Source organism: Vicugna pacos, chromosome 14 (genome assembly GCF_048564905.1).
Source record: "Vicugna pacos chromosome 14, VicPac4, whole genome shotgun sequence".
In the NCBI taxonomy this organism is placed as follows: domain Eukaryota; kingdom Metazoa; phylum Chordata; class Mammalia; order Artiodactyla; family Camelidae; genus Vicugna; species Vicugna pacos.
In genome coordinates this window covers 1,742,150-1,748,504 of record NC_133000.1, presented here as the reverse complement: position 1 = coordinate 1,748,504, position 6,355 = coordinate 1,742,150, and the positions used below count along the sequence as shown (strand labels likewise).

The window sequence follows — 6,355 nt, the reverse complement described above, 5'->3', positions numbered from 1 at the left end:
AGGGCACGGACCCCCCGTGCCCAGAAAGTGTTCCTGGACGCAGTAGCAAGGAAATATTTTCTGATCGACAACTTGTTTTTGTCCTTTCCAGGACTGCTATTCAGGGGAAAAGCATGGGGTGAAAAATGCCCTTCACTGATCACCCCTGTTTTATCTGGTCTCCAGGGTTATTTGCACGGGGCAAGTACTGTTCAGAGTATTAGCATGATTTCCACCCAGAGTCCTTGAAAACCACTCTCTCCAGCCCTCCGTGCTGCCTTCCCCACTTCAAAATAAATAGGACAGAAAAAATAAAGCAAAACAAGCAAAACACAAACATCCCCAAACACCAAGCTCTGGACTCCAGCATCCTTAACGACACTGTAAGGCGAAGAGGCCTGTGGAGCAGCAGACCTCTGCAACCAGTCCCTGGACTCACTCGTGCATCAGGAATGTTCATTTCTCTCCCTGAGGGGCTCCTGCGTGAGTGACGTCCACATTGTCACTATGAGAGCTTTGGCAATCGGGTTGTTCAGAGGTGCCTTCAGCCTTCCACCACTAATCACGGTTTCCACTCGACACCCTGACCTACTCCCCTTTTCCCTCATTCTTTGTTCTCCTCTTAAAACTCCAGAGGTCCCTAATTCTTACAAAGAGATTGAGGCTTCGCCTGGTGATAGCACAACTTCTGTATCAAAACTTTAAATCAGTGTAAGGTTAACAGGAAAAGCTGTACTTGTAATAAAACCGGGTTTGTTGAGAAATCGGCAGAGACGTTGTGTTCTCATTCTGGACACCGACACTGGCTTTAGTCGTGGTGGGAAGAGGGTGCGTTTTCACATTGTAGGTGTTTTTGACAGCTTGCAAATGAACATGGGTTATGCCTCAGCGGGGCTTACAGACTCCCCTTTTGGCTTCGGCCCTGCTCACTGGAGTTGGCTTCAGTTTAACACGGGCACACCTCCACACCGCTCTTCTTGCAAGTGACCTCATGGTGGTTCCGCTCACCAGACAGAAGGGACTGGGGCCTCTGGGTACAGGTCAGACAGCAGCTCCGTAAGGAACTTCTGGTCTTCATCAGTGAGATTTATTTCACAGAAGTAATCTTCTGCCCTAACTAGTGTCCGACGTAAATGGGGGGTCTTACCTCTAAGTGGACTTGATTATTACACAGCAGGTAATACACGGCATGGGTCTTAAACACGACGTATATAGTTATACACACAACTGAGACTCAGACAATGTGACAAAATTATTATTACTATTGCCTGTGATAGAATAGAAAAGCAGGAACAAGAGACTGAAGACGAAGTTCTCTCAACAAATACACTTTCAAAGGATAGTCGGAGACGTAAGTTGTTCCTGCTCATTCAAGTTACTGTTTCTATTAGAGAAAGAGAGGGAGGAGGAGACCGAGAGGGAGAGACCGCCTAAGTTATACTGCCGTCCCCTTTGTCTGCGGGGACACTTTGAGGGCCCCGAGGAGGTGCGCGGAACCACCAGGGCACCAGACCCCACGCAGTCCATGTATTTCCGTCCGGACGCCGCCGGTGATGAGTTTGGGTTTGTGTATTTGGCACAGCGCGAGGTTGACAGCGTGACGGTGCTGTCCCTCCCTCCCTCAGGTCTTCCTGCACGCTCCCACGCCTTTCTGTCCTCACCCAGCCCTTGTCACGCACTGTGGCCATGACCTTCACGGCCTGAGGTCCGACAGCAAACCCAGCCTGCCCTGCCCTCTCCTGCCTCGTGACACCGGGGAGAGGCCGCCTCCCTGCCTCGGGCCTGGCGTCGCTGGTGCACTGTTCGCTCACCTCGTTCGGCCCAGAACTCATGCCTCTTCCCTGAAATGAAGCACTGCACGTCTTCTCCAGCGCATCCCAATCGCCAGCTTCATTCTTCTTGTGCTCTGAGGCCATTAAGTAAAATTAGGGTCACTTGAGCACAAGGCCCTCAGCACCCAGACGGCCGCTCAGTGCCTGACGGGAGGGACGCCCTGGTCCTGCCGGCGGGACCCTGTTGACATCGCGACCTTTCATCACCTGCTCGGGATGGCGCCAGGCTTAGAACTGACGGACTGTTTATTTCTGGGATTTTTCCATTTAATAACTTTGGACTTCGGTAGACCACGGATAACTAACGCCTCTGAAAGCAGAATGGAGGATACTGGGGATGACTACAGTTTGTGTAAATAATTTAGGATGGCATCTAATAAAAGAAACATTCACCTGTTGAGCTGTGGGGAAGTCATTCTGGCTTATACAGGAGTTAACTTGAGTTTGATGCTCACTAAAACAGCCTGTTCTTTCTCTGTGGCCCATCAAACATGCATTGCACATCTGCTTTAATTATTAAAGGAAAGGGCGCACTGAGCAGAAGTAAAGTGTCCGCGTTAAAAATGAAGATTAACGCCCTCTCTCTGGGACGCCAGCGCCGGTCCTGCTGTAACAGTAAGTGTCCCGCCCCCGGCGCCAAGGCCACCCTGCACCTGCTGCAGGCGCACGTGCGCGTCTGATTCTCTGTAAACCTTGAACAATGGTCCCCCTGACTTGTTTAGTGTTCTTTGTTCTGACAAGGTTTACAGCTGTGCTGGAAACCCTGCTTCTCTGAAGCAGTTTCTCAGAGTCATCAGGGAAGTGGCTTCTGGGCTAGTCCTCGGTTGGGCTCAAGTAAGACTCTTTTACTGGAGGTGCTGGGGATGGAGCCCAGGACCTTGTGCATGCTGAGCACATGCTGTACCCCGGAGCTACACCCTCCCCCACTTAATGATTGTTCATTATTTTCATCAACACATTTCATTTAATTCATTGAAAGACTAGGAATTATTCCTTTGTCATTCATTTGTCATTTGTCACAGGTAATTATGAAGTGTCAACTGCGGGCTGGGTGTTGGGCTGGGCACACGTGGGACGCAGGAGCCTTCCTTCTTGGGACAGAGGCTTCACGCTGATTCAGTAAGAAGAAACTGCATGATAATACATTGTCTGAAAACCATGGCGAACGTTACAGATTGAGTCTTACTAGGAAATGTTCATCTTTCAGCCGTAAAGCAGCAGCCCCCTCCCCCCGACACATACACAGCCCAGCCTGAATGGGCGCACGGCCAAAATGACCCAAAAACTAAGACTTAGTGCTCACAATTATTCTACATTTATTTACAACTTGTTATTCTTTTTACTAAAGGACTCGGGCTACTGATAAGATCCAGTGTTTTCCCAGCCCGGATTGAAATGGCTAAATCTAAGACCCCAGGTATGCTCAGGAAATACACAGCTCCAAGGCCCCACGTTTAGTTTTCAGTCCAATTCTGGACAATGCATCCAAATTTACCAAAAGTTTATCTTAAGGTTACAGCTCACACAACTGCCTCATCCCCACTGAGGAAAAAGCTGACCAAACCTTCATCTCAATAGCTTTTTAATCACTTCCCACTTTCCAAATAACCGATAATACATTTCTACTAAATGTTTACTTGGGATTTTTAAAGCAGTGGTTCTCCACCTCAGCTGCACTGGAAGTCAGCCGGGGCCCCACCTCCCGAGTCCGCTGCCCGGGCCTGGGCGAGGGCTCGCTCCCTGCAGCCGGACTTGAGAACCATCTATATAAGCATGGAATTTAACCGTAGCTTCACCTCCTCCTCAGGCACACTGAATGCCTCCGATTAAAACCAAACTCTTTCTCCTAGAACTTTGTAAGTCCTCTGTTCAGTTGCTATGCTAAGATTCACACAGCACACATTTTCTTTCAGCCAAAACTGGTCACGTGGTCTTGCTTAATCAGACTGTAAGCCTTAGTATATCCACTGTATGGCGTTCATTTTTGCTGTTTGAGACCTAGGGTTCCCAGAATCTGATCAGAAGTCCCGACAGTCTGTCCAGCACAAGGTGCATAGAAATGGCGACGGTGAAAACCCTGGCCTTTTCCTCAGTCTTCTGTATTACATGTGACCTTAGCTGTCGGTTTGTCATGGATGCACTCAATTGGTTTAAGGAGATTACTTTCTGTTCCAAGTTGATTGAGAGTTATCGTGAATGAGTGTTTACTTTTGTCCATTTTTAATGTGACAATTGAATTAATTTTTTTTCTTTTATTTGACTTACCTTACATGGATTGGTTTTCTCCTGCTAAATCAACCAATCAGGAGCGAAGGGAATGGACCAATCAGGAGTGAGAGAAATAACCAATCACTAGTGAGCTCCATGTAAATGAAGTACTACAAATGGGCCAATCAGAAGTTAGGGAAGTGGACCAATCAGAAGTGAGAGTAATACCCAATCAGGAGTGAAGGAAATAACCAATCAGAAGTGAGCTCAGGGAACCAACAGAATTTTAGGGGTAAGTAAGCCGTTTCAGAGGCAAAGAGTGAGATAGAGCCTCTGGGCCAGGGAACTGGACGGTCCCGGCAGGAGAGTAGTGGCCCTGCCTGGGGGTCCTGCCGTTTTTTTATGGGGCTTCCCGCCTCATTAGGAGGTAAGTTTTGTTTGTTCTAGAGTTTGGAAAACCCTTGAAGAACTTAGAGCAGTAACGATTTGAAAGCGACAAACACTGAATTGGTTTTGTGGTAGGATGAAGGGGATCCTGAGAGGGCTGTTCTCCGAAAGAATTAGAAGGTGAGGTCAGTTCCCTAACCGAGCTCCATGTGGACGCGGGCTGAGGAGGGGGGTCTGTGCGTGCGGGACGTGTGTGACCACGGATGTCCCCACGGGGGCCACCGGGAAGCGCACAGGGATGTCACCAAGCTGACCCGCTGCAGCCCGACCCCCAACTCGTGGAGGGTGTGTCCCCCGGGCGCTGTGTCCTCCCAGCCCCATCGCGGGGCCTGATCTGGGGTCAGAGAAGGAGACGACAGACCACCCAGAACAGAGCAAAGGACAAACATGCCGAAGCTTCACCCTGGTTCTAAAATGCTCACGTCCAAGGTCCTACCGGACCGTGTGCCCAGCAGGAAGTCTGGTCCCGGCCGAGCCCCGCCCCGTCTCCCCGAGAGCATCGCAACCTCCTGCCGGTGCTGCTCCCAGCGCCCGGCCGCCTCCTCCAGGACGAACCCCGTTCTACGGCACGAGTCCGTTTCAGGAAACGTTTCCAACCCAAAAAGACCGTTACTCAAGCTTCCGCCTCTTTTCCGCTACGTTTTATATGCATGTCTTGCCTTGTTTTATCATTCTTTATCTGAAAAGTTCCCTTGTCTCCCCAGAGGTACCGAATGTGTTTTGAAAACAAGCAGCTGTCTTTCCTTAGTGCAGGACAAGGGCAGGGAAGGAGCTGCGCACCCTCGGGCTCAGGAGAGACCCCAACGTCCTCGCCCAGCAGCACCTGGCGGGACGCCCTGCCCGCGTCCCCAGCGAACCGCGGGGCCCTGAGCCGGGCCACTTCGTGCCGCTCTTCGCCGTTTCCTTCGCCTGTGGGAGAGCTGACATCTCTCTTAATATTTTTAAAAAGATTAATCTGTGATGCTTTGAGAACCTCTCAACTCTGGCTTCCCCGCTGCCCTCCCCCTTAAGGCTCATCACTAAGTGACACAGAGGACGAATAAGTAAGACAGGGAGGAAATGGGGGGGATGAAGGAAGGAAAGAAGGAACAAGGAAGAAAAGGGCCACACAGAGAGGAGGAGGAGAGAGAGAAAGAGGGGAGGACAATGGAGGAGGAGGTGAAGCAGCAGCGTCCAGCGGGCGACCTTGAACATCCCCAGAACAGCGGTCCCTCGCGGCGCCGCGAGCCAAGCGGGCGGTGGCCGGTGACACCCTCGCCCTGCAGCGCACGCGGCCGCACAGACAGATGGAAAAACGGCCGCTGTTCGCGCGGCAGGGAGCCGCGCCGGGCCAGCGCACGGCTTGTTCCAGGGCTGATGGTTTCCTCTGGTCTTCCTGCCAAGAAAGTGAGGAAGCTCGAGACAGGTGTCCCGGCAGGCCAGCTGAGGCAGCCCGGGGGCAGTGGCCAAGGACACACACGGCTCCGGCCTGCCGCGCTGGGCGGGGCGGGGCGGACAGGTTGAGAGCTCAGCCGGCTTCCAGCTCTGCTGGGAGAGGGGTCGTCGGGGCGGCCCTCCTGAGCCTCCCTGCCCCGTCTCCCGCTGCGCCCCCGCCCCTGGACCCGGAGCGCGACCTCACGCTCAGGGCCCCAGCTGACGGGGGTCCGCGTCTCAGCTCCCCGGGCCCCGTGTCTCCCCTCCTCCACCCAGGGCAGCGCTGACTCAAGCGAGGGCTCGCTTGGCAGCCTGAGGCCGGTGTCTGTATCAGTCCCACAAATGGTAAAGCAAGAGCACTGAGAAAGATGGAAAATTTTGTGAAAACCTTTAAATGGAAAAGAAGGTTCTTTTCCTCGCCATCTTCCAGGAAACCATCTCTCTCTGCTGGGGCGGGAAAGGCGTGGTTTCCAGTG

General features: G+C 52.2%; 1 long non-coding RNA gene across 1 annotated transcript; it reads left to right on the top strand.

Annotated features, from left to right (window-relative positions):
* Window positions 1-4,327: 4,327 nt before the first annotated feature.
* LOC140701054 (uncharacterized) lies at window positions 4,328-5,466 on the top strand. Its single transcript, XR_012079815.1, has 3 exons — window positions 4,328-4,446; window positions 4,542-4,591; window positions 5,215-5,466. It is a non-coding gene; the product is annotated as an uncharacterized lncRNA (long non-coding RNA).
* Window positions 5,467-6,355: the final 889 nt, after the last annotated feature.